Source organism: Hylobates moloch, unplaced genomic scaffold (genome assembly GCF_009828535.3).
Source record: "Hylobates moloch isolate HMO894 unplaced genomic scaffold, HMol_V3 SCAFFOLD_15, whole genome shotgun sequence".
Lineage (NCBI taxonomy): Eukaryota > Metazoa > Chordata > Mammalia > Primates > Hylobatidae > Hylobates > Hylobates moloch.
The window spans coordinates 86,951,754-86,979,597 of NW_026652290.1; the positions used below are offsets into that span (position 1 = coordinate 86,951,754).

The 27,844-nt window shown below is 41.3% G+C and overlaps 1 long non-coding RNA gene and 1 other non-coding gene across 2 annotated transcripts in view; one reads left to right on the forward strand and one right to left on the reverse strand.

Moving 5' to 3' along the window:
* The window catches only part of LOC131381335 (uncharacterized), a 63,098-nt gene extending 36,135 nt beyond the window's left edge, over positions 1-26,963 (forward strand). Inside the window, exons 2-3 of the long non-coding RNA XR_009210015.1 lie at positions 15,114-15,207; positions 26,516-26,963. This is a non-coding gene — a long non-coding RNA (uncharacterized LOC131381335). The remainder of the gene's footprint in view (positions 1-15,113; positions 15,208-26,515) is intronic.
* Positions 19,431-19,537, reverse strand: LOC116484443 (U6 spliceosomal RNA). Its single transcript, XR_004252600.1, has one exon. It is a non-coding gene; the product is annotated as a U6 spliceosomal RNA (small nuclear RNA).
* Positions 26,964-27,844: the final 881 nt, after the last annotated feature.

Genomic DNA, 27,844 nt, shown 5'->3' on the forward strand with positions numbered 1-27,844 from the left:
ACTACAATTTTAGAAATATCACTAAGGGTGCAGCCAAGGTTGAAAACCATTGTTTTAAGTTTCTTGCATTTAACCCGAAAGTGAGGGGATTAATTTGTGGTTTCCTCTTAACTAGCAAGATTTCATAATGGTAGTGTTTCTTAGCTTTAGATGAATATTAGAATTACCTAGGCAGGTTTTAAAACATGCAGTGCTAGGGCTTCACTGTAGTTGAAACTGAGGATCTCTGACAGTAGGGCTTGAACAATGGCATTTTTAAACATTAATTCTCATATGAGCCAGGGTTGAGTGCTACTGCTGAGGCAAAGGTTCTAAACTTTTAGTGTGCATGATAATCACCTGGTGAGACTATTAAAAATGTATATTCTTGCATCCTACTCCCTGAGAGTGGGGCCTGAGAATTTTATTTTTAACAGACAACACAGGTCATTTTGGTGAAGGTGGTCATTAAGACCATTCTCGTCCATCATTCTGATTACTTTCTTGTGCTGACCAGGATGTAGTTTGTTCAACACAAATGCAACCCTGCCAACTGGTCTTTGGTGATCCTCAATTGAAGGGACAAGAAAATGAGGCAGTACCACCCTCCTAGGTGGCATTTGAAAATACCCTCGCTTGTTTTCTAATAATCATGCCCGGAGATGCAACAGAAATTTAGTGAGCAAAGGCCAGGTATTCCAAAGAGTCAGTCCTGCAAACAAGAATTGTCTTGCTCAAAATCTTAATAGTGTTTCCAGTGAGAGACAGCAGAAGGTGGAAAGGTTTGGACTGTGTGTGATCTAAAGTATTAAGGTACAGATTTGGCACTAGGCAGTCCTCAAACTCAGTAGCCATGAGATGTGAGGAAAGGTCCGACTGTTCAGGAAAGAAACCAAGACATGTAACAAAGCCCACCTCCCAGCTATCTCTGTTTCTCTCTTCTCCTCTCCCAAACCCCTAGCCCTGACCTAATCTCTGTTAGGATCCCAGAGATGGACCCAGTAGTCTCATATTCATTTCTGGTGAAGTCGTAACACAAGCTGTCTTTTCACTGGCCCCAGGCCCTGTCATTCCTAGCTAGGTGACCTTGGGGAGTCACTGTATCATGCAGGACCTGGAGTCTTCATTTATAAAATCAGTAGCTCAAGTTGGATGATTTTTAACACCTATTTTATTTCTGACATTCTGATTTTATTTCAGTCTAGAAATTCTTACTCTGTGTAGAGAATAGCCTCCGGTATATTATTCCTAGTTGCTCAGTTGATAAGTGAAATACCTTGTTAACTGGAACCAAACTTAAATCCACAATAAAAGACCAGGCTTACGCCATTAGTTGTTCTAAAGAAGGAGTACATTTACTTGAATTCTTTCTCATGATCCAACAATTGTCACGTGGACCTTACTTAAGGGCAGAGTTTCGTTCAGTGAAATATATTCACTGTATCATTCATTAAGCAGCATTAAGTTTGTAGTCTTTGTCCTAGATTAAGATTTCTACTGACAGTTTGGGGCCAGATAACTTTTGGTTACTAAGGCTGTCCTGTGCATTGGAGGCTGTTTAACAGCATCCTTGGCCTCTACTTACTTGGTATTAGTAGTGCCCCTATCTAGTTATGACAACCAAAAGGTCTCCAGACATGGCCAAATATCCCCTGGAGGGCAAAATCACTGTCCTTAATGTTGGGGATGTGATGACTGATACCCATTCCCTGTTCTCTAAGATCTCACAGTCCTTGGTGAGGAGAGAGCCATTGCACAGTTAGTTATGATACCTCATGGAAGTGCACTGATGGTGCTATCCATCACAGCATATTTTGGGAGCAATCAGCCAGGGAAGTCCCCTGGCCGAGACTTCGTGGATGAGTAGGGTTAGCCAAATGAAGGATAGGCAAAGGGCAAAAGGTGACGGCAGTTGCAAAGCCACAAAGGTGAGCAACAGCTTGGGGTATATGAGGGACTTCTTGCCCATCTGCAAGGCAGCAGGTTGGCAGAAGTGATATTGAAGAGGCAGACAGCACTTTGTAAGGCTTCTCAGATGTTCTCTTCTGGGGAATGGGGAGTCTCAGGGAGGTCTGAGGCAGGGGAGAAACACGGTCAGATGTAAATTGTAAACAGACTGGATTTGCAGCAGACAGGCTTGGAGGCTGTTGGAATAGGTAATCCAAGAAAAAGAAGATGAGGGCCTGATCCCAGGCAGAGGGTGAGGGGCTGGAGAGGAGAGATGAAGAGGGGCCTGAGGGAGCACCATCATGGAACAGCAAGGGAGGCCCTTTTGCACCCATGGCCAGAGTTCTCCAGTTGCCCATATTCTCAGGGAAGGTACACAAACCATTTATATATATATATATATATATATATATATATAGAAAACAAATATATATATAACAAATATGTATATATAAAACAAATATGATGTATATATAAAACAAATATTATATATATAAAACAAATATTTTATATATATATAACAAATCATTTTTATATGAAGTACACTATATATCATTTATATATATGTGATGAAGGTACATTCAATGAGAAGGTGATTAACCTAATTTTGCAACTAATTGTATTAGTCCATTTTCATACTGCTGTGAAGAAATACCCAAGACTGGGTGATTTATAAAGAAAAAGAAGTTTAATAGATTCACAGTTCAACATGGCTGGGGAGGCCTCATAATCATGGCAGAAGGCAAAGGAGGAGCAAAGGCATGTCTTACATGGCGGTAGGCAAGAGGGCATATGCAGAGGAACTGCCCTTTATAAAACCATCAGATCTGGTGAGACTTATTCACTATCATGGCAACAGCACGGGAAAAACCTGCCACTATGATTCAGTTACCTCCCACTGGGTCCCTCCCATGACATGTGGGGATTATGGGAGCTACAATTCAAGATGAAATTTGAGTGGGGACACAGCTAAACCATATCACTAACCTAATTAGCCAGTGAAGCTTTTGACCAGTTTTTAATGTGTCGAGAAAGACAGGCCTACTTCAGTTTACAGATTTGCAGCAAATGGGTAATGTTTTGCCAACAAACTGTTCTCTATAAGAGAGCATGCCTTTGAATTTCTACATGCTCTTCAGCAGATCCAAACTGTAGGGGGCCACCCTGGGAAATTTCTGGAATCAGGAGGTCTTCCACCACCACCAGCTGCTAATGCTGCTGCCACAGTTTCAGTTAGATGGAAATCGAGAGATAGGTGAATGTTTAAAGAAGATTGCTGCGAGAAAGCAAAGTGTACACAGTGTATCCTGGAATGATTGGCAATTGGCTCTCAGGTGTCAGGAGTGTTAGGTTGGTATAAATGTAATTGCAGTTTTTGCCATTACTTTTAATGACACAAACAGCAATTACATTTGCACCAACCTAGTAGATTGTTTCTCCCAGAACCTCCAAAATCATTCCCTGTTGGTAACAAAGTTAGGGCACAGGTTACTTTCAAGTTCCTGTAAGTCAGAGATCATGTATTATATACCACTCTGGCCCTTCCACAGGGCTGTGCAAAAGCAGACGTTTAATAAGTATTTGTGAAAATGAATCAACATGATGATTGCATTAAGTTCTCCCCAGCCTAAATAACGCTCCCAAGAGGAAAGAAAAACTCCCAAGAGGGAAGCAGGGATGATAGCTGAAATCTATGGGAGTGCAAGTGGAGACAAGCCAAGCCTAGAAAATTGGTGGAAGGGGGTATTTCGACATGCAGAGCTGACCCCAAGCAAACCCAAGAATTAGACAAATTGTGTCTCTTTACCTTTATTCTCTAGGCACCCCCTGGCTTCCCATGCTTCTCACCTAGGTTCTTAGGTTGGACCATGCCAGATGGCACTCTGGGACCCTCTGCTGCATGCAAACAGCTCCTCTATGATTTATGCTGACAAGCTCTATGATCTTGGAGGGAGTAGCTCCAGAGCTATTATGAGGTGATAGCAGAGACCTTCTTTCTTCTAGGACTGAAAACTTTTCTCTGCTTGGCTAACCCATATTATCTCTGTCCTGCTGTGAAGTTTGATTATGTAAAGAGAGGATGGATGGGATTTGAATTAATTATACTGATTTCATCTGAAGGAAGTCTCTTATTCAAAATATCTTCCTTTTTGGTAGATCATTGAAGATTGTTTTGAGTTGAGCTCTGTGTTTAAAAAGAGTTGCTTTACATTAGAACATAATATTGTTAGCAGATTGAGATCAACGTCCTAGGAATAGAAATTTTGCCTGGGACAGAGAGGAGAAAGGAGAAATGTTGCATTTTTACAGTAGACTTAGATGGCAAGGCAGTAAAAGGTTGGGGAGAGGTTCAAAAATGGAGATAGGAGAATAAGAGAAGGTGTGGCTTATATTGGGATTGTTCTCTAGGGTCCTGGTGGTAACCAATTCTTCCAGGGCTTTGTGGTTGAGTTCCAAAGGTCACACAAACCCCTTGGCTCAGAATCTCTAATTGAGGAGAGGCTCTCTCTGCAGATCAGCACCAAGTTTCTTTGCTATTCTTGCCCCTGCTTTAGGGAAAGTTGGAGAAAGTAAAAAGAGACTAACAACAAGCCAGGGAGATATTTCCTGAAATTCCTTAATGCTGTATGTAGAATTGAAGAGAGCTAGAGCTGGAAGGGCCCTTAGTGAGCCCCTAGTTTAATGCTTTTTCTCTCTTTTTTTTTTTTTTAAAGCTGAGGCCCATAGAGGGTAAGAGCCCACTCCAGGCATGCTGGTTCTAAGATTAAGGTCTGTCCAGTACCTGAATGACTGGTGCTGAGAATGGGGTATAGGATGGCCCCCTTTTTTTTTTTTTTTTTTAATGCTCTGTCATCCAGGCTGGTGTATAGTGGCGCGATCTCGGCTCACTGTAACCTCCACCTCCTGGGTTCAAGCAATTCCCTGCCTCAGCCTCCTGAGTAGCTGAGATTATGGGTGCCTGCCACCATACCTGGCTAATTTTTGTAGTTTTAGTAGAGATGGGGTTTCACCATCTTGACCAGGCTGGTCTTGAACTCCTGACCTCGTGATTCACCCACCTCAGGCTCCCAAAGTGCTGGGATTACAGGTGTGAGCCAGCGTTCCTGGTCAGGTTGGTCCTTTTTTAAGAAGCAAGAATACTTGTGCAGAAAGGAAGCCACACTGTGGCTGGGTGGCTTTAGTTAGACCTTTTGCAACTATTCATGCCACAGTTGAGATCTGGATTTTTTGCTTCCCGTTGATATTTGCTATTAGGTTTATTAAAGGATCTTATGTCAAGCTGACAAAGGCATCTGAGTTGAGAGAGAGGGGGGCTTGAGGAAATGAGAAGAGGAGCCCAAGCTCATGCCTGAAGGAAACAGCCTCAGAACAAGGCAGCTTTGCCCAACACTCATGAGGCCATTGCCAGATGAAGCTCTATTTCATATCTGTATTTAGTTTCAATATAAAAAGATGTACTAGATTTATCCTGCAGCTAGAAAAATCCCAATGTAGGCCACCCTGTCTCTTGTTGGTCCTCTAGCTCCATTTCTGAACCCCTCCCCAGCTGTTCACTGCTTTCCTTTCAGAAGACCTCCCCCATCCCTGCCTAGCCCATCTGCGTCTACTGCAAGATGCAAAGTTCCTCCTTTCTCTTCTCCAGACACAATTTCAATTCCCGGAATGTTGATCTCAATCCACTGAGGATATTAAGTTCCAATGTAAAGCAACTCATTTTAAACAAAGTTTTTAAAAGTTCAGCTGAAAACTCCAGCTGCAAACCTCCCAGAGTAGATGTATCTCGGTTTAAGATGCGTAGCGTTAGAGCAAGTAAGTGTATTCTTCTCTCCCTATACACCCCAAACACAAATTCTCATAGAAACAAATCAGACAGAATTATTTTATGAACTATCCCAGCTTTCCTCCAGAACTGAAGATGGGCTGTAACATTCCTGCCTAGAAGTTTTTTGTTGTTAAATTCTGGTCCTTTGTAATTGACATTTACTCCATGCCTAGAAGTTTCTAGGGAATAGACTTCAATGGATTGAGAGATGTAACAGTAAACCATATAGATTGTAACAAAATACCATAGGCATGGAAGACTTCTGACCTACAGGTGTAAGACAGAATGTCTGAAAAGTACACCCTTGTTTTCAGTATCCTAAATGGCATGAGTGAAAACCCTAATGACTTAAATCCTGATTCATAGCAAAAGATTTATGAAGATAGCCCAAAGTTATGTCTCCTAAAGTCACTGAGAAGAGACAACTCAGGCAAGGCAGAGAGAGCAAGAGAAAAATGCTCAGAAAAGAGCATCACACCAGGCTGTTTCACAAACAAGTCTTCTGCCCCTCCTCCCAAATGCGAAAGGTCTTTCTCTACAGCAGGTGCCTAACACGAGCAGCCTCACGGCGTTTTCAGTTTCCACAGCTGGATATATAATTCACTGGCTCTTGGGGAAAGCTGGATATTAGATCATTCATATGAAATCATGACACGAAATTTTCGGTGGGAATCCATCCGATTTTCATTTCTGTCGTTAAGCACAGATGAAAAGTTGCCCCAGAACTTAAAAGGTCACTTCTATGCCTTGGTTTTTCAATTTATCAGCCTTATTAGGAGTGGGGCAATTCAACCCACATGTCTCACTTCCCATATCCTTCCTCTAAGCATCCCTGGAGACCACCTCAGCAGTCCCACGACAAGCTCCCAGAAACCCTGTAGATCATCTCATTAAATGTGTATCACAGTAGTTTTTCAATAGTTTGTCTGGCACATGAGTCTGTGCTAAAATCGGTGCTTTGATTAAAACAATAGGAGAAGAATTCACTGAATGCATTTGACTCCACCATACCCATTTGTGTCCACAAGGGAATAGTTTGGGTTCAGAATCATCAGGTAATAGGGAATCCTAATTACCTTCCATCCCATCCCTAAGGCCAATTCAGTTTTAGTATAAACAGCACAGAGGTGAAAGCCTATTCCAGGCTAGGTTTCAAGAGTAGGGACCTGCCCAGAGATCATCCCCCCTACAAAAAAACCCCAGTGCATTACATTCTATACCTTCTCCCCTAGTCCATTTTATTTTCCGTATCAAAGAGAGTGCTCAGGAGTCAGCCCCCTCATCAGTAGCAAGACCACCTGAGTTGGCCAAAGTCACAGCTAGAGTCTCTTACTCGTAGAGTTCTTCAGGGACAAATCACTTAGCAAAGCACAGGATGTTTTTTTCAACAAGAGTTGCTTCTAAGAAAGGGCTAGTGTTCCTAGCAAGTATTTGACTTGCTTCACTGCCAGTAAAAGGGGTTGGAGTGAGCAGCATTTGGCAGCCTCTTGATCCTGTTCACTTTATTAGAAAAGGCCTTCTTCATTTTCAGCCTTCCTGGAACCTTAATTTTTTTGGCTTCCCATCCAGAATGGTTTTGCTGGTCTGCCCACCGTCCTCTGAGAAGGGTGGCTGAAAGCAAAGTTGGAGTCACTCCCTACCCCAGTACCCTTTCTCAGCCTCTGAGCCTCATATCTAGACCCCTCCAGGTTTTGGTCTGCCCTCCAAACAGCGAACCTCCAATATCATGATAGGTGTGTTTGTCTTGAGGCCTTCTAACTCCTCGCTGGAGTTAATACAATATAAAGTACCACTGGATTTATTGCTTGCATTTGGTTTGGTCAGTGCACTCATTTTCTGCCAAGGGAAATATCAGCAGGGAGTAGAGACGCGTGTGAGAACCAAACAAACATAGATTTACTCCTTACTAAACAGAAAGCAAACCCATCATCTGTGTCCACATAACCATCTCCAGGAGGCTCACAAGTAAGTTCTCCTGACTTGAAGTTGGTAATTCCATATGCTTGGCAGAGGTTCTTGTACCTTCCTTTGTGTGTAAGAAGCACTCTAAGACCTTGCAGAATTAGGAGAAATTGCCCTCTGAACAGTCTATGTGTTGTCTCCAATTCTCAGGGTTTTAGGAGGAATTTATTATAATTAATTTCCCATTCTTTCTTTTTTCCTCCTGCAAAACTTGGCTATGTGACCGTCTCAGCTCCTTTCACTAATATCCCATTATCTCAGGCTCTTCTGCCCAGAGTTTCCTTTATCAGCCGCTAGTGCCTGGGGCCAGCTGCTGTTGCTGAAGCTCTTATATCAACTTTTCTTTCACTCCTGACCTCTGCTTCAGTTGGCTTCATTTTCTTAATATATTTTTATCTGAGATGGAATGAGAGTGCTGAGAGGGTAAAAAATGTTCTCCCAAGGCCAGGCCTACTTCTCAAAAATGAACTGAAAAATTGTCCAGTTAGCTGAGTCTCTTAGGCCTAAAAGCAATTTTTATCCTCAGATAAAACTGAGCAAAAAGTATGAGTCTACGGAGACCAAATTCAGCAAATAATTGTCTCCATTTGCCATTTTCTTCCTGCCTGTAGTGACGAAGAAAAACTCCTCCACTGTTTTTCCATCTGGGCTCATTCACAGGGAACCTTTGCTCAGGATGTGGAGAGGTGGGGAGGTTAGGCTGAGAGGAGGCCAGAAGCACCCCCGTGGAAAAGTTCAGTTGGGATAAATGCACAGATACAGGGAAACTCAGACCTCAGAAGAGCCCTTCCCCTGAATTCCCCGGCATCCTGTCCTCTGCCTCCACTCTGGGTTTTATGGTGGCCTTGCTGCCTTTGGTGTATTTTTTTTTGTTTCCCAAACCCAAAGGAGTGAAGAAAGACACTGTGTGCTTTTCTTCCTGATAAGAATCTTGTACCAACTGGCCACATAAACCAAAAGACTTCACCAATCCTCTGCTCAAGTTTCTGCCATTTCTCCAGGAGCCAGAAGCTTCCTTTCCCAGGAAATGGCAAAGTATATGCCGGTGAGCCCTGGTCTATATAAAGATGCCACACTTTTCCTCCTCTGGCAAATATCCAACCTTTGTGTAGAGCTCTGAGCAGCCAGACAACTCTTAGGCTGTTATTAGTGTCCCTGGATTCCTCTCAGTAGAAATGTAACCAAAATACAGGTTTAGTCACTTGCCACCTGCATAGTCCAATGAACAAGAGCAGAGTTTGGTATAAGGAATGTGATCTTGTATTCCAAAGCTAGCTTAGGGAAGTACAGGCTGCCTGCCTTATGGGTATCACTTTGCTTTTGGAGCAGAAAGCAGAAACTTTTAAAAGGGGACTTGGCATGAATGGCATGCAAGGGAGGGCGTGAGCAGGTGGGGGTCTGCATGACTCGATTTGTGTCTTATCTACCACGTGGTTGAGCTGGCACCATCCCGGGCAGAACTAGGTTGTAAAGTGGCCTTGTCTCGAGATACTCTCCAGGTGGGAGAGGGTTTCATAGTGGGTGCACTTTAGGTTGCATATTGACTGTTGTCTTTTGAGGACATCTCCTGGTAGGACAGAGTTCTGTCCTGGAGCTTTTAAGTAAGCACATAGTCAGATAAGCTTGCCCTGTAGGGATGTCTGGTGGAGGGAAGGTAAAATATTATCATTGCATTTCTAAAGAGCTAAATAGGAAGTGGGGAACAGGGGAAAAGGGGGAAAGAGAAAATAAAAAATAATTCATTGTCTATCTCTTAGAAAAATGGGGGGTACTTGGTTACAGAACTTCATGGAGTTCTCAACATTAAAAATTCCACTGCACTCTTGATGGGATCACCTCCCAGAAGCTGAGGGATATGGCATTATTTTTCTTTCCTCTACTCTGACTCACAACATATACGTCCCCCAACCCCCAGTTTGCCTTCTTATGAGCAGATGAACTCATTCATCCTTACAGCTCTAGTACACCCACCTAATGGGGTACATTGTCCTTATGAGGTCCTTAGTAAGCTCTAACCAGAATTCAGTAAGTGGCTACTTTTGGTTCTTGAACACCAACACACAAAAAATTGGACATAACCATGATTATTCTCATTCCTTGTCATCTTCATTTCAGTCTGTTCCTCAATTCCTTGCTAAAATTCCTGAATGCCCAGGATTCTCAAATAGATCTATCTCTTTGCATTTTGCTTTGGCTATAAAGTTTTCTCTCCTCTCTCATTCCACAGTAAATCCCCAGAGAGCTGCTTCCTTCAGAACTGACATGTTAGTGGGTGATGATAGCTGAATTCTATTGGAATCACTGCATTTTATCTGATGCCTCCATGTGAAAACAGAACTAGGCACCACCAAGAGCTATTGAGGAAGTTACTTTTGACCAATGGTAGGCATTGCCAATGATATCAGTTTTATTTCTTAGAAGCTTATCTCTTCAGTGTGCTCACAAAGATGCACCTGAATGATTCGACGTTCTCTGATATTTGAGGACAAGTATACCAGGAGCTGTGTCTGTGTAGCTCAAACTTGCCCAAACAACAGAAACCAGCGAAACCAGCAAGCTGAGGAAACTGATTAGATGTTAGCATTCAGAGTCAAACGGAATAGTTTATGACACGCCAGTTGGAATCAAACCAAGACATGGGAGTTCAGGACTTGCCACTGGCAGCAAAAAGAACATAGCTCCCTCTTCCCAGGAACCCTATTTTGGCTCAGCTTTAGAAGTCACACATCATGATCTTTTCTTCTCTTTCTTCCCCCATGTCTCTGTGCAGACTGACCTCATCCTGACCGTCTGTATTAGTTTCCTAGGGCAGCCATAATAAATCACAACAACTTGGTGGCTCAAAGCAACAGAAATTTATTCTCTCACAGTTGAGAAGGTCAAAAGTCTAAAAATCAAGGTGTTGGCAGGGTTGGTTCATTCTGAAGGCTTGAAGGAGAATTCATTCCATGCCCTTCTCCAGACTTCTGCGGGGTGCTGGCAGTCCTTGGTGTTTTTGGCTTGGGGGTGCAGAACTCCAATGTCTGCCTTCATCTTCACATGGCCCTCCCTCTGGGTTTCTGGGTCTGTTTTCCCTTCTCTTCTAAAGATGCCAGTCATTGGATTTGGCTCCTCAGTCCAGCCCCCACCTCCAGGATAATCTTATTTCAAGACACTTAACTTAATTACATCTGTAAATACTATTTCCAGATAAGATCCCATTACAGGTTCAGGGATTTAGGACTTGGACGTATCTTTGGGGAGAGGGGTGGCACAATTCAAGTGACTCCTCAGTCTAAGGGAAGCAATATGAAGTGGTAGTAAAACATAGGACTTTGGAGATCTTTTCCTCGGTTGGGGTCCCACTTCTGCCACTGACTGGCTCTGTGGATTTTGGTTAAGTGCTTTACCACTCTGTGATTCATTTGGAAAAAGGAATGACAGTCTTTTCACAGAAGTATGAAAATCCTTTTTTATAGCAATAGGAAGTATTGAGATGTAATTAAACAGATGTAGTGTCTAAAACAGTTCTAGCACAGAGAAGTGGCGAGCAAATAGGAGATTCCTTTTCCTTTCCTTTGATCTTATCCATCCTGTAGACTGCAGCTTTGTGGGCTTCTTGTGTCTCACTGTCCTCCAGTACCTGGTTTCTGAGACATTCACTGGGCACTCACATTGGTCAGAATTTTATCTAAGAAAATGCCAAATTTCCCAACCACATTATAAGTAGACATCTAATTATTCTTTGTATGTTTTATAGAATCCTGTATGGTGCGTTGCATTCAGTAGGTAATCGATGTATGTTTGTTAATTATTATTTTATGAAAAATGAAAATCTCACATTTAAAGACTTCCAGAGAGGGAAGGGAAAAAAAACCTCTTTGGAAAATTATTCCTGTGTGTAAATGAAAGGCAGAGCCCACAATTTAAGCAGGTTGATGTTCCTCCTAGTCCGATGGTATTTTGCTTTAGGGATGTGGCCATTTCAGGCTGCTGGGAATTAAGTGGCTGGAACCAAATGGTATCAGTAATCAGGCCAGTCAAGATAAAGTCTAGGCAGGAGGAAAAGTATGAAGTAGGGTCTGGAGTCTGAGAGAACATAAGAGAATTCTCAGGATGTGGGCAGGAATACTAACAGAAAGATTTGGAAACAAGGTTCCCATAAGCATGGAGACTTATTTTCCAAGAAGGTTTCTCATCAGATTTTGTTTTAACAACTCTTTGAGAGAGAGTCTTATGCCTTTATTTGTTAGTGTCCAGATTACTTTAGTGTACTTGCTTGGTAAGTCCATCTGAGAATAAAATTTCTCTAGTCAGACCCTCTCATTCTTGAATCAGACACCGAAGGTGTGCTCAGGAAGATCTGGGAAGCCCGCAGAGAGGTCTGCACTCTGTGTTGGCTGAGGGACCATCCCTCAGGCTGTTCATTACTGAAATGCACTCTGCTAAAAGTTAGCATGAGTCTGGCTGCAAGGACCGTGACATCCTTCTCTGAACCCCTCTTGCCCAGCCCAGCCTGGGCTGCCCTCTGAGAAAGTTGCCAGCCTACCATATTGAAGATAAATGTTGCTTAGCCTTGTCCAGATGACAGAGATTCAGCCATGCCAGGTTCACACTTGCTTAGGCAATTCCCTCTTGGACGCCGAAGCCTGGTGAGGCAATGGATATCATTAGCTGTCAGGGGTGTGCTGAGATCAGCTTGCAATGTCTGCTGAGATCAGCTTGCAATATCTTCTGAGATCCGATTGTGTGCATCTCTTCTAAACTCTGCATTCAATGACATCACAGTAACAGCTTGAAATCAACTCTAGTGGGAGTATTTTCACCATGGAAATTGGCAAGCTTTACAAATCAGGGCTCTCTCTCTTCCCAGTCCTCATCCTACCCCACCTCTGGGCATGCTGACATAGCAATCATTCATTCTTCTGGGGAGACTCTCTTCATTCAGCTTCCAGGAGGCCATGTTTCTCAATCTGCTTTTCTCATTTCTTCTTTTGACACTGGAATGCCTCAGGATTCCATTCTTCAACCTCTTCTCTTCCTACACTGATTCCTTAGTGGTCTCATTCAGTTACATGTCTCTAAATTCCATCTTTATGCTGAGGACTCAAAATGTATGTTACCATTTTGGACTCCTTTGAATTCTAGCCCTGTATATCCAGTTGCCTACCTTATTTTTCCACTTGGATGTTAAGTAGACATCTCACCTTAAAATGAGTAGAATTGAAATTCCTTCCAGAACCTGCTTGATCTACAGTCTTTTCCATCTTAGAATGGCAACTTCCAGCTTCTCAGGCCAAAAACTTTGGAGTCATGTTTGACATCATTATTTCTTTCACAACTGCACGTGCAATCCACCGGCACATCCTGTTGGCTCTGCCTTTGAAGACATCTGGAACCTGACCACTTCTTATAATTGGCGGTACTCTCCAAGTCTAGATTTTTGCAACACTCTTTTAATTGCTCTCCTGTTTCTCCCTTGGATGCTTACCACCTTTCACTCAGACTGAAAGTCCCAGTCGTTACAACGGGCTGCCAGGCCCTATTGAGTTGACCCCTTCTTACTTCTCTGACCTTATCTCCTACTGACTCCATTTCGGGCACATGAGCCTCCTCTTGGTTTCCACAACATGGTGGGTTTGTTTCCATCCTCAGCCTGTGTACTGGCTGTTCCTTCTGCTCTCCTCCAGGAAATCGCTTAGTGTGCTTCCTCCTCTCTTTCATCAACTGTCTCAACTGTTATCTGATTCTTACTGAGGTCCACCTTGACCATTTTTTTTGGTAAAGAAACAGAAAACAGTAGTAAAAAACAACAAAAAAGGCCACCCTGAATACCCACTCCCACCTCCCATCCCCTGCTTTATTTTTTTCCATAGCACTTATCACCTTCTAACATATATATCATTTATTTATTTCATTTATGTTTTCCCCTCTCCTCTGGAATATAAACTCTATGAGAGCAGGGATTTTGGTCTGCTTGGTCACTCTTGTATCTCCAGGGCTTATAAAAGTCCTGATCTACAGCACAGTTGATTCTCATTATTTGTGATATAAGTTATGCTCTATAAACTCACTGCAAACAATGAATTAGCACATATTGAACCACTGCTCCTAAAGGAAATGCAGGTTTAGGTTCCTGTGAACCTCTAGTTACATTTTTGTCAACTGATCAATAGATAACCTTACTTTATGTGTGTTTCTGATTAAAGATGCCTTACTTAATATATATTGTTGATTCCTCAGCATTGAGCTCACAGCCAATAGCACTTTAACTCATGCCTGAGCAAGGTGTATCTAACACATGTATTTTCTCTGTAAGGCACATCACAGCCTTATTGTTTTTAGGAATACTAGACTTGAGGGTCATTTTTAGAGAGTGAAATTACTAACAAAACCACAAAAGTTTGAAAAATAAGGCACTAGGTTGACCGTAGAAGATCACTTATTTACAGTATGAGAATGGAAACAAGAGGGCAGAGCATTGCCTTGTTCAACTTCCTCTGTTAACGTGCACATAAGGTAACTCAATATTTTGCCACTTGGTGCATGCCTACAAATGCCTGCAAAAGCTCTGTGAATATTGATTTGGGGGTTACAAATAAATTTTAGTCAGTAGGCAAATTTACAAATGCAAAAATCTTCAAATAGTGGGGATCAGCTGTATATTCTCAACATCTACTTATTGAGAATATAAACTTGATTCTCTGAAACTAACACACACGTGGCCTCTGGAAATCTTGAAGTTAAACATCTGTAGGGCCTCTACCTAGTGTAATTTGGATAGTTCCTTAGAGCTGCATGTCTTAATGTCTTCTTCCACTTTTTCCTTTTCTTGGTTTAAAAGGCTAGGAAAGGATTCACTCCTTTGGGCTTCAAAACATCCTCGTTATATTGAACATGTGTTATAAATAATCAGGACTGGAAACAAAGAAGGCAGGGTGAGCTGAGGAGAGGAGAAGAGCAGATAGCACTTCCTCATTTGTGCATTAACACATGTTGAGTGGCAAATTGTATTTTCCAAAGATGGCCAATGTCTCCTATCATCTGTGCTCTTCTACAATGTGACCTTAGTTCCCCCTCATCAAGACGTGGAGTCCACTTGAATTTGAGTGGGCTTGTAATTGTTCAAACAGTAGAGTAGGGAAAGTGATACTGCTTGACTTCTGAGGCTAAATCATAAAAAGAGACGCAGCTTCCTCTTAGTTTTCTAGAACACTAGTTCTTGGAGCCTTGAGTCTGACTATCTGGGGCCACCATGTTGTGAACACACCAACCCATGTATAGAGGCTGTGGGTAGGTAATGAGTCACCTGTCCTAGTCTTTGAGTCCTATTAGCACAGAAACCAGACCTGTGAGGGAGGGAGGCTTGAGATGATATTTGCTCCCAGCCGTCAAGTAACCATTGGCCTTTGCTTCTTTCCAGCTAGGGTCTGAGACACTGTGGAACAGAGACAAGCCATTTCTACTGTGTCCTTTTTGAATACCCGGCCCACAGTATTCCTGACCATAACAAAATGGTAAGGGATTAAGTGGTTAAAGTCATTACACATTTTGAAGGTAGTTAATTCTACGGTAAGTGACCAGACAAATGGGTCTAAATTCACTTGTGTTGCTAGCGTCATAAGACAAAATTACAACAAATTTGGTTTAAAGATCTTAATTGTTGCCTGTGCTTTTGAGGTCTTAGCCATAAAATCTTTGCCTAGACCAGTGTCCTGAAGCATTTCTCCTGTGTTTTCTCTAGTGGTGTTATAGTTTCAGATCTTACATTTATGTCTTTAATCGATTGTGTTGATTTTTGTATATGGTGAGAGATAGGGATCCAATTTCATTCTTCTGGATACGGATATCCAGTTTTTCCAACACCATATATTGAAGAGAGTATTTTTTCCCCAGTGTATGTTCTTGGCATCTTTGTTGAAAATAGTTTGCTATAAATACGTGGATTTGTTTCTGGGTTCTCTATTCTGTTTCACTGGTCTATATATTTTTTTATACTAAATACCATGCCATTTTGGTTACTATATGTAACCAAATGTAGTATATTTTGAAGTCAGATTGTGTAATGCCTACCACTTTGTTCTTTCTACTCAGTATTGCTTGGCTATTTGGGGTGTTTTGTAGTTCCATATAAACTTTAGGATTATTTTTCTATTTCTGTGAAGAATGTTATTGGTATTTTGATAGAGATTGAATCTGTAGATTACTTTGGGTAGTATGGTCATTTTAACAATATTAATTCTTCCAATTCATGGCATGGAATGTCTTTCTGTTTGTTGGTGTCTTCTTCAATTTCTTTCATCAGGAAGAATTTATTAAATTTGATTAAATTTATTCCTAGACAATTTTTATAGCTATTTTAAATGGGATTACTTTATTGATTTCTTCAGCAAGTTAAGTATTGCTTTATAGAAATGCTATTGATTTATGTATGTTGATTTTGTATTCTGCAACCTTATTAAATTCATTTATCAGTATAGCCATTATAGAAAACACTATGGAAGTTTCTCAAAAAATTAAAAATAGAACTATCATATGATCCGGAAATCCCACTACTGGGTATTTATCCAAAGGAAAAAAAAATCAATATATCAAAGGAAGACCTGCACTCCCATGTTTATTGCAGCACTATCCACAATAGCCAAGATATGGTATCAATCTAAGTGTCCATCAGCAGATGAATGGATAAAGCAAATGTGATACACACACACACACACACACACACACACACACACACAAAATGGAATACTATTAAGCCATAAAAAAGAATGAAATTTTGTCATTTGCAGGAACATGTATGGACTGAAGGGCATTTTGTTAAGTAAAATCAGCCAGGCACCGAAAGACAAATATTGCATATTCTTACTCATATGTGGGAGCTAAAAAGATGGATCTCATGGAGGTAGAGAAAAGAATGGTAGCTACCAGAGGCTATGAAGGGTGTGTGGGATGAAGAGAGGTTGGTTAATAGGTACAGACATATAGTTAGACGGAATAAGTGCTAGTATTCAGCCTCACAGTAGGGTGACTATAGTTAACAAAAACATATTGTATATTTCAAAATAGCTAGAAGAGAAAATTTGAAATGTTCCTAGATCAAAGAAATGATACATGTTCAAGGTGATGGATATCCTAAATACCCTGATTTGATCATTACACATTCTGTGGCGGTATCAAGATATCACACATACCCCATAAATATGTATAATTGTTATGTATCAGTAAAAACTTTAAAATATATATGAAAAAACATTAATTTGCTTTATTTTTGATTCTATAATTGGGCAGCACTTTATTCCATAAAATAGAATGAGTGTTCTCATGAGCCAAGAAGAGATGGTTGGTTTTACAGACAGGAAAGGGCTGTGGAAAGCAGAAAAAAAAAAAAAAAAAAAAACGTGGATTGGTCATTTCAAAGTTTCTTTTCATGTAAAGGTTAAAGCAGAGGGGACTTTCTTGTCATGCTGGCACTGGATCTAGGTCAGTGTTGGAGACGATGTCTGGGACTCAGGGCCTTCACAGATCACAGAGGCTGGTCTTGCACAACCTCTAAAAGGCCAGGCCAGGCCATGGCTTACCCAAGGGCATGAGCCCAGGGAAGCCCTAGGTCTTTTCCTGGCATCTCAGAGGGAACCATGTCTTACTAGCTCAGGCTAGACTTGCATATTAATCCATTGAGTTGACTTTGGATCTTACAGGCTCAAGGGGTGGTCTTTGGGAGCAGGAAGTGATCAGGACCCTGGTCAGATTCATATATCTGCAACTGAGCCCACTCAAAGAAATAAATGGAAAAATTATATTTTTTTGGTTATTTGCCTTAAATGTCACATATTATCATTAGGCCAAAGGCCTTCTGAGGTATATGCATGCAAGGTGATTTTTTAGTTTTTTTTTTTTTTAATTCTTTTTCTATAAATTTTAATGATTGATGACTTGAGTATAAGACAAGATGATCCACTCTGCAGCACCAAAGCTGGGCAAGAGAAGAGATCAGAATCTGGTATGAGACTGAAAATCACTGTGGCAACCAGCTTCAGTGGGGCAGCTGGAATTGGCTCTGAAGAAAGTCTGTTCCATTTGTATAGCAGACAGGAGTCCATGGGGTTCCCATCAGCTAGCACTGGGAGAGGGCTTCAGAGGCAGCTCGGGCTGCTGCTGGGCTGGTCTAGGGGACCGGGGAGGAGGGAAGATGCCTGTGAGGCAAAGCAGAAGGGCCTCTAGACCTCAGGCTGAGGGTCAGGGAAGACCTATCTTCCTAAAGCTGCTGGGGAATAGTTAGGCTAGCAGATCAGAATGGGTCAAAAGAATAAACACTATGGCAGAGGCTATTGTGGATTTGGGGAAGGGGAGAGAGGATAAAGGGAGGAGAGATCTGCAGCTTGTGTGCCTACACTCTTTCTCAGAAGCCTAGGCCTGGGAGCTGGTTAGCAGCAAGAACACACAATAGGTAAAGCCCCATAATTGTCCTGGCTCCTGGCACTGGGAGAGTGACTTAGTTGTCATGGTGAGGATCTAAGAGTATCACCTGGGCAGAAATGTAAGGAGCACACCTGGTTTTGGCCAGTCATTGCCATGTTTGCAATAACATGGCTGTGGGCCAATATCGTTATGCAACTTTGTGACTTGACTTGGTCATTGAGCAATGAACAAGGTCCTATTTGAAAGCTAAGGTCAAGCTTATGAAGCAATGCCAGCTTGTAACATCGTCCAGGTTAATTTAACACAGATGAAACCAAGACATATCTTTACTATCCAGGAGTAAATTATCCCAGGCACAGGGAAAGGTGAAGTAGGAATGTTTCTTTTGGTGTCTTCCATGTCTAGTTTCAGAGACCCCATTCAGCTCCCATCTCACTCTGTATCTCACCCCTTGCTTGTGCTGTATTCTCTCAGGGCCATGACCCTTCCTTTAGTCTTCCTCCATCTCTCCATCCCTCTCTCCTTCCTTCTTTCCTCAAATATATTTTTTGAAACAGTACTCATGATTTTGTTTACGTTTTAATTTCAACTTTTATCATAGATTAAAGGGTACACATGCAGGTTTATTACATGGGTAAATTGCATGACCCTGAGGCTTGGGATCCCAATGATCCCATCACCCAGGGCATAAGTATAGGCCCCAACAGGTGGCACTTCAGCCCATTCCCCCTGCTCCCTTCCTTCCCCATCTAGTGATCCCCAGTGCCTATTGTTCCCATCTTCATGATCATGTGTCTTCAATGTTTAGCCCCCACTTACAAGTGATAACATGCAATATTTTGTTTTAGGTTCTTACATTAGGTCATTTATGGAGGTCATAATGCCCTCCAGCTCCATCCATGTTGCTGAAAGGACATGATTTCATTCTTTTTTATGGCTGCGTAGTATTCCACGGTGTATTCATACCTCATTTTCTCTATCCAACCCACTGTTGATGGGCTGTTAGGTTGATTCCATGTCCTTGCTACTGTGAATGGTGCTGCAGTGGACATATGAGCACGTGTGTCTTTAAGATAGGATGAATTATTTTCCTTTGGTAGTGGGATTGCTGGGTCAAATGGTTGTTTTATTTTGAGTTCCTTGAGAAATCTCCAAACTGTTTTCCACAGTGGCTGAATTAGTTTGTGTTTCCACTAATAGCGTATAAGCTTTCCCTTTTCTCTGCAGCCTCATCAGCATCTATTATTTTCTGTCTTTTTAATAATAGCCATTCTCACTGGTGTGAGATATTATCTCATTGTGGTTTTGATTTGCATTTCTCGAAATTATGGAATGATGCATAAATTTGTGTGCCATCCTTGTGAAGGGGCCATGCTAATGTTCTCTGTATCATTCCAATTTTAGTACATGTGCTGCCGAAGCGAGCACTTGAATATTTTTTGAGCACCCACTATGTGCCAAGGGTAAAGCGGAAAGTCTCTTCTCGTATGGATCTTACGTTCTAGTCAGGTGAGACTTACGTTCAATGGGTCTATGTTTGTTTGTAGTATCAGGTGGTAAAAGGTACCACGAAGGAAAATGAAATAGGGAGAGGGTATACTCAGCATGGCCAGGGAAGACTGGTCTGACAGGATGCGCTCTGAGCAGAGCCTTGGAAGCAGTGAGGGGAAAGCCAGATGGATATGTGGGGGCGAAAACAAGGGGGGCCCAAGGCCTCAGGTGGGAGCCATTCTCGAATCAGCAGGGAGGCCTGTGTGGCTACTGCTGAGTCAGACAGAGAGGAGGTGGGAAGAGATGAGGTCAGAGGGAACTGAGGGTCAGATGGTATGGTAAGAGCTGGCTGTATCTGACTCAGCTTCAGGAATTTGTGTTCCCAGGGTCAATTTTCTTAGTGGCATCTTAATTAATGAAGATACATCAAAACTAAAATGAATGAATCTGAAGTGTCCTTTCAATTTTGGGGGAGAAATACGTGAACAAGGGGCCCTTCCCTTCAGACCCCACGGGTATCTGCTTTTGAAAGCTTTGCTTCCTTTCTCCTCTCTAAAAGTTGTTCCAGGCTGAGGTGCTGCGGGGGTGGCAGGAGAAGGGGGACTTCCTGCCGCAGGAACAGAAAACACCAGACTGTTCTCTGGCAATGAGCCTCCTCCCACCCCGCAGACATCTCAACGGGGGCGGTGAGGCAGGAGGTGGGTGAATCGGTGAATCGTCGTATGTGGCCTGGCCCCACTGCCCCTGCCCTCCTCACAACGGGCCTCAGCGTCTTGTGGCTTGAAACCTCTCAGGTGTCAACTAGTTCTTTTTCCTGAAGCAAGGGCAAGCTTTGGGATTCTCTAAGCCTTGAAAAAAATGTGCTCACAGACTTGTGGTAATCTCATGGCTCTCACTTGCTTTTCTGGAATTCTTTCACTTTACATCTGTGGGGCCGAATGACCAAAAAATGTTCAGCTAAGTTTGCGTGTCAAAATAAATTATTGAGCATTTTGTTTTTCTACTGAGAATGGGAAACCCAAGGGGCCAAGTGGCATTTTAAAAAGTATGCATTTGACCTGTGGAACAAGAGACAGCCTTTAGTTCCAAACAGGAAAGTCAGTGGCAGTATTTAATCAAAAGAGGGATAGAGCTCATGCTTTCTTTTCTTCCTGTTTCTTTTTTAAAGGACCAAATTCTTGACTGAAAGTTCTATTTTCGTGAGGAATGAAGGCCTTTGTATAAGGAATGATCAGTCTCTCCCAGTACTTTTCTTCCTTACTGAAAACAAAATCTAAGAACTTCTCTTACTAAAAAGCTACCTAAGAACTTCTGTTCTGTCTTTCTCCTTGTATGTGTTTGAGATACCAAAATTCACCCAAGAAACAGAGAAAATATCACATGAGCATCAGGAATAGATAAAAACGACTAAAACCAATAAAGCCAACTTACCAAAGAGATTCTGCCTTGTGTTCCAGATCGGCACGTACTTGGCCTTACTTGCCTGGTGATGTATTTCTACCCCGACATCTGTCTTTTCTACTACACATAATTTCTGCATCATCCCTTGTTGCTTCCCTTACTTGAGTTTTTAAACCCCAGACTATTTACTGGATTTTCACCTTTATAAGCTATCACCATCTCTGTAGAAATTTCTGACATCAACTCATTTCTGGTCACCAGTCATTGCTTCAGAGTTGGTCTTAATAATCATCCTCACCTTCCCAGGGTTACTCTTTTCAATACAGCGCCCAACAATATCCCGCTCTTACACATGCTCATCCTATTCCACCAAGATGACTATATCCCAACCCAGCCAGGGGCTAGCCAATATAGTATGGAATCCCTTGAAAATGAAAGTGCTTGTGCTAGACGTGAAGCATTAAAAATCAGGTGAAGATCCAGGATTTGTGACGCCCTTGATGACAGAATCATTTTGATTCCTTCTCATGGCTTACAGGAGGGAAGGACAAAGTGAGCCACCAGTCCCAACAGTAGATACTTTTTGATGATGGTTTGTATTTCATCTTCCAGGGACCAAAAGATCAGTTTTAATATTCCAGTTTAATTTTGAAGGCAGAAGCAAAAAATTCTTCTGAGACTCCTAAGTGCAAAGAACCAACTGACTCTGTTTCTCTTACTTGATTTTCTTGCTGCCTTAGCAGCCCCTTTAGCATCCTTCTCTGCTTAGGCCATTTGTTAGAAAGGTAGAGTGAGAGCTAAGCATGAGTATAAAAAAGAATCATGGAAGAGTACTTTTTATTCATTATTCACTGATTCAATAAATATCTATTGAACATCTACAGTATGATTGATACTGGAAATATGTGTGCCAAAACAGACACAATTCTTGATTTCATGACAGTTATAATTCAGTAGGGGTGTCGTACCTGAATGAAAGAATCATGGAAATAGACGTGAAATTACAAATGTTATAGGGACTACAAATGAGAGGTGCATTGTGTCAATGTGAGTTATAAGTGCGAGATTGACTGGCCAAAGAATTCAGGGACGGCCTCCCCCAGAAAAGGACAATTGATTTCAGGTTTGGAGGAGGTGATGAGGAGAGAAAAGACCATTTAATACAGATGGAATAGCACAGGCAAAGACCAGAGGCAGATACACTCCAGGAAATCCAGAACAGATAGGACCAGGACAACAGAGAGGGATAGGAGAGAGCAAGGAAAGCATGGTAACATGAGTCAGGTAGGGACCAGCCCATGTTAATGATTTTTGTTTTCATCCAAAAAGCAATGGACAACAATTTAGCCTTCTTTAAAACTGTGTGTTTGTGTGTGTGTGCACGTAGAGAGGGAGAGAGACAAATACAGAGAGAGAATGAATTAGATTTGCATTATTAGATTTGCATTTCTAAAATGTAAAGCTGGCAATGATTTGGAGAATGGATTGTAGCAGGGCAAGATTAGATGTGCACAATAAATTTGGAGCTATTTCATAATGCAAGTGAGAGGTGGTGGGAGCTAAAAACTGGATAGAGGCAGAGAGATGGCAATGGAGAGAAGTGGAAGTAAAAAATCAACAAAATTGCAAGATGGAATGTATATGGGGAATGAGGAAGAGAGAGGTGTCAAGGTGTCTATATTTCAAACATGCATAATTGAAGTGATGGTGGTGTAATTCACTGAAATTTATATCACTAGAAGAAGTTTCCCATTTCATATTGTGGGGGTGTGTGTGTGTGTGTTTGCACATGTAGGCAGGCCAGAGAAATCACAACATTGGTTCTGGACATAGTGAGATAGATGTGTTATTGAAACAAGTAGCAATTAGTCTGAAGTTAGAGAGGAGGTCTCAACTGAATTTATATGGTTTTGAATCATCAGTGCATAGGTGGTGATTGAAGCATAGGGTGTAGATGAAAATGCCTAAAGAGAAAATGTAATGTGAGAAAATATAAAATAGAAGATTGAGCCATGAGGATCTATGACATTTAAAAATCAAGTAGAAGGTAATGAGTGTTCAATAAGGTGGACAGAATCCCAAAGAAGTAGTAGGAAAACCCAGAGATCATTGTGTCACAGGAGCCAAGAGAAGGGAGTTTCAAGAATTTACAATAACCAGCGCACAATCAGAAATTACTAGATATCTGAAGTAGCAGCAAAATGTTACCTGTATCAAGGAAAAAAATTAACAAAAAATAGAAACAGACCCAGAGATGTTGGAATTAATAGACTAAGACTTTAAAACAGCCATTATGCATATGTTTACGGGTTTAAATAAAAAGATAAACATAATGAGTAAACAAATGGATACTCTCAGTAGAGAAATGCAAATGATAATAACAATAAAATATCTCAAATAAAAAGTTCACTGGATGGGCTTAGCAGCGGAGTGGACATTGAAAAAGAAAAGATCAGATCAGTGAACTTGAAGGCAGAATAGTAGAAACTATCCAAACTAAAGCTAAGAGAAGAAAGGCTAGAGAGGTAGTCTCTGTTATCTGTGAAATGGTATTAAGGGTTCAAATATGAATGTAATTAAAGTCCCCAGAAAAAGAGGAGAGAGAGATTTGAGATAAAAAAGAGAGACTGGAGATAAAAAAAGTTTTGAAAAATATGCAGTCAAAATTTTTTCCAAGTTTGATGAAAAATATCAACATGCAAATCCAGGAAGTTCAATGAACACCAAACAGAAATGGAAAATGATGGCAGCTGCTTGACTTCAAATCTCCCCATACAACTTACAAAACCCTTAAAAAGAGTGAAAATAGAAAATAACATTATGGCTTTAGCATTACTAAGAATTGGAGAATACTACAAGCTGTAAATTATCAGCAAGTAGAAAAATGCACCATATTCTAACAGTTACCTTTTGCCTACTGCTTCAAGCCTATGGGTATGGAAAGTGAAGTAGGGAAGTATTAAAGAATGGTATCAAAAATAGTAGAGGGCATTAAGGACTTACATAAGGTATGCACACTCTCAAAAGAAAGCCCAACAAAGTTAAGAAAGGCTCTACACAATTTGGAACTTGGCAGTTCACACCACCAGCTGCAGGGAAAAGATTTGAAATGAGTGAGGCCCAGAAGTGGCAGCCCTGGAGAAGCACTGCTTCTTAGGAAGAATGAGATACAGAGAAGTGGTGGTATTCCTCGGTGCAATAGCAGTGAAAGGAAAGAAAAAAGAAAAGATAAAATTAATGTTTCTAGGAAAAAAGACACAGTAGTCCCTTTCTTTTTCTTCCTAACTTCACCATCAACATCTTCCATAAAAGAAGCTTCACAGAAAAGGGCACAACTCAAAGGAGATGCTGCTGTCACATGAGGAACTCTCTGCACAGAATGAAGAGGTACAGAAAAATAGCAATCATATCCAAATAAAATTGTTGTAAAAAGTGAACCAAGGTAATTCAGCTGAAGAAAATACTCCCTCACCTCAGGGGCAGGGTGTGGTGGGGGGAACAATGAGCTGAGGAAAATTGTAACATACTACTCCCACAAAAATTAATTGTCCTCAAAATAGAATTTGGAGATATATAAAAAGAATCAGACATATAAAACTGAATCAAAAATATAAAACTCAGCAACATAAATAGATCAAGAAAGAAGAAAAGGAAGAAACGAAATGATAGTCATTGAACATAGGAAGAATATCAAAGAAAATGGCAAAACCATACCAGAAATGTAGACAAAATTATGAGGCCCAAGGGAGAATAAATTTAAGTGGAAATTTAATAAAAGGCATGGAAGAAAAGCAGGAAAAAACAAGACAGCAAAAGGGAGGTAAAGAAAGAAATAAAAAAGGTCAGAGGAAAGTGATCAAAGTCGAAGACCGGCCAAGGAAGAAAAGCAGGAAAAAACAAGAGAGCAAAAGGGAGGTAAAGAAAGAAATAAAAAAGGTCAGAGGAAAGTGATCAAAGTCGAAGACCGGCCAAGGATGTCCAACTGGAGTTCTTGAACGAGGAGAGCAAAACAATGGAATATAACTATTATTTAAAATTATAACCCAAGAAAACTTTCTGGAAATAAATCAGGAATTGAATCTACAAGTGAAAGGGTTCACTTGAAAAAGTTGACCTGGCATTATTATATCAGAGCCATATCCTAGTAGAACTGCTAAGCATTAAAGACAAAGAAAAGAATCCATATGGCCTTTTGGAGGAAACATAAAATAGCTTGAAAGGAGAAGAGGATTTGACTGACATTGGATTTCTCAACAACAACAGACAAATAGAGATGTGAGTGAAGCAGCACTTTGAGAAGCTTGAGAAAATGCAAGTCAAGAACTTTATATCTAGCCGAGCTGTTCTTCAAATATTAACAATATAGAAAAACAGTTTTGAAGATGCAAGAACACAAGAATACTGTGGTCACGTGTCCTTCCTGACGAATCCACTGCAGAATTAAGTGTACTTTATTCAACTAAGAGCTGAGTGTGGACACTTCAGCAGGAGGATTGAAGGTGCGCATTTCATATGTAGATCTAGGACTAATATAAGGTTGGAGATATGGGTATAAGAATGGTAGTTAAACACTGCATTTTCTAACAGAACAGAAATGGTACACTTTTTAAAATGGGAGAAGTGGGTAAGAAAGAAGAAAGTAGAATAAGATCATTGAGTTTACACCGTAAGTAATAGGGAGCCAAAAGATACATTTAAAACTGACAGACCAGAGGGTAAAAGATTAAAAAATTTTTAAAAAGGTAATAAAGAGTACTACAAAGGTAACCATTAGAACAAAATTAAACATTTTCCTAAATACCAAAAGGAATTTTCCAAAAAGGAAAGAAAGTACACAAAGAACATTTTAAAAATAGGTTTGATGATTAAATTCTGCCAAAAAAGAACTAGTTTTTCAGTTTATTTTATACAAAACAAGAAAAATAAATGCAAGTGGTAAGCTCCTATGCACCAAATGTTTAGCTTAGAAAAATAAAATACTCCTAGGAAACAATTTATCTTTTGTTCACAGGACAGTCAAATAGATCTAATAGCACATCAGTTCTAGATGAGTGCTTAAACAGAATGAAAAGCATCCCAACAGCAGCTACTTTGCACCAACCACTTACTATGTCTAGCTGCCTGCTGGTCACTTTATAGTAACCCTTCACTGCAACACTGAGGCATTGTTTTTATGGATGAGCAAATTGAGACTCAGAGAAGTTAACAATTAGCAGTAGGTCACTTCATTGTAAGTGGCATAACCAAACTTTCAGCAGAAGTGTGTTGACACCAAGGCAATGTGTCTTTGCTACTTTGTGGAAGGACACTGTTTTCCTTCTGTATCTCTCTCTGTCATCAGGTTCTAGCCCAGAATACTGGCCATTTTTGAGCTATTCACCTCTGTTGGGATTTGCAAGCATTGAGTGAAATTGTGAATTTGCCTGTCGCTGACTCCAGGGAAGAGATGAGTCAATCAACTCTGAATAATCAAGATTTCCAGATCTAAAGCCCCCTTGCCTCTCTCTTTCTCAGCTACCCATCAAATAAGAGACCCCGTTGGAGAACCAGAAAGGACATTTTCCAAGCTGTCTGAAATCCCGGTTGGTACTCCAGGTTTCAACAACTGCAGCACAAGGAGAGACAGCAAAGAACATCCTGGCCTTTGACAACCCCCTGCCTTGTAATATACCGAGGTTAATCAGACCCAGGACAATTTGGAAGCGGCTCTTCTGCCACAACTTGGGGAGTGGAGTAGAGAAGGCCATAGGAGCCGCAGCAGGTAGGCCACATAGCCTGAGTTATGGAATCTACCTCTAGTCTGTCTTCCAAATGTTTCTGGGGTGTCAGATCTATGGCAGCCTGAGGGGCATATTCTGAAGCCATTTCCCTCCCAGAGATCTCTGACTTCTTTCAGCTTCTTGATGTTATTACACTAAGAGAATATGTACACCTCCTTACAGCAAATGCTGTAGTTATAAAACAGTTCACCAAAGAACCTGTATTTCCTTGAAAACAAAAAGACAATGCAACAAGAAAAAGCATTTAAAAAAGATCTTCAAAGGGGCTTGATAATTGCATCATTTAAAGGACCTCAGGGAAGTCTCAATGCTACATAGGGCCTGGGACAAGGCACCTGAACTCCATGCCTTGGTGAACTGCATTTCTTTTAGCTTCTATGCTTGGAATCAAGCTATCCCCAGTGTATGCTGAATTTTGAAGGCCGATTAGCATTTCTGGCTCTTCCCTGCTGCCATCACCCTACTTCCTTGGGGACCCCAGGCTCTCACTGTAGAAGACGCTCAGACAGACACACATTGCCCAAACATACTACCCTGCACACGTGCTAAACTCTGAGGCTCCTGTGGAGTTGTGCGTTGTACTCCTCAGCTCCAGACCACTGTGTCCTGCCCTGGCCTGCACCCAGCCCTGATGGAGGCCCCAATATATGTGCCTCAACCCACACAGGCCCCAGAGTTTGGCAAAGTGTCCCACGCACAATAACTTTTGAGTCAGTGGTGCCTGCCAACCTACCCACCCCCCACCATCTGCAATGTCTTGGAGCCTACTAATGAACTAATTAATGTATCGTACATATTCCTGATATGGTAAATTCACGGGCTCAGGGAAGCCTATTTTGTATTTTTTCTAATTTGTACTTCCCCCGGACAGTTTACCAATACCCTGCTGCAGGCGTTTACATTTAATGTCATCAGGAAGCAGTGAATATAAATGTGCAATAAATGTGCAGCTGTCCTTGGGTTCTGCACAAGCAGTACTTTAAAAGTAAATAATGAGCTAAAGAACAAACTTAGAGGGTAATTTCCAACCTCCTTCATGTCTCTAACACCATGAAGTTTTGCT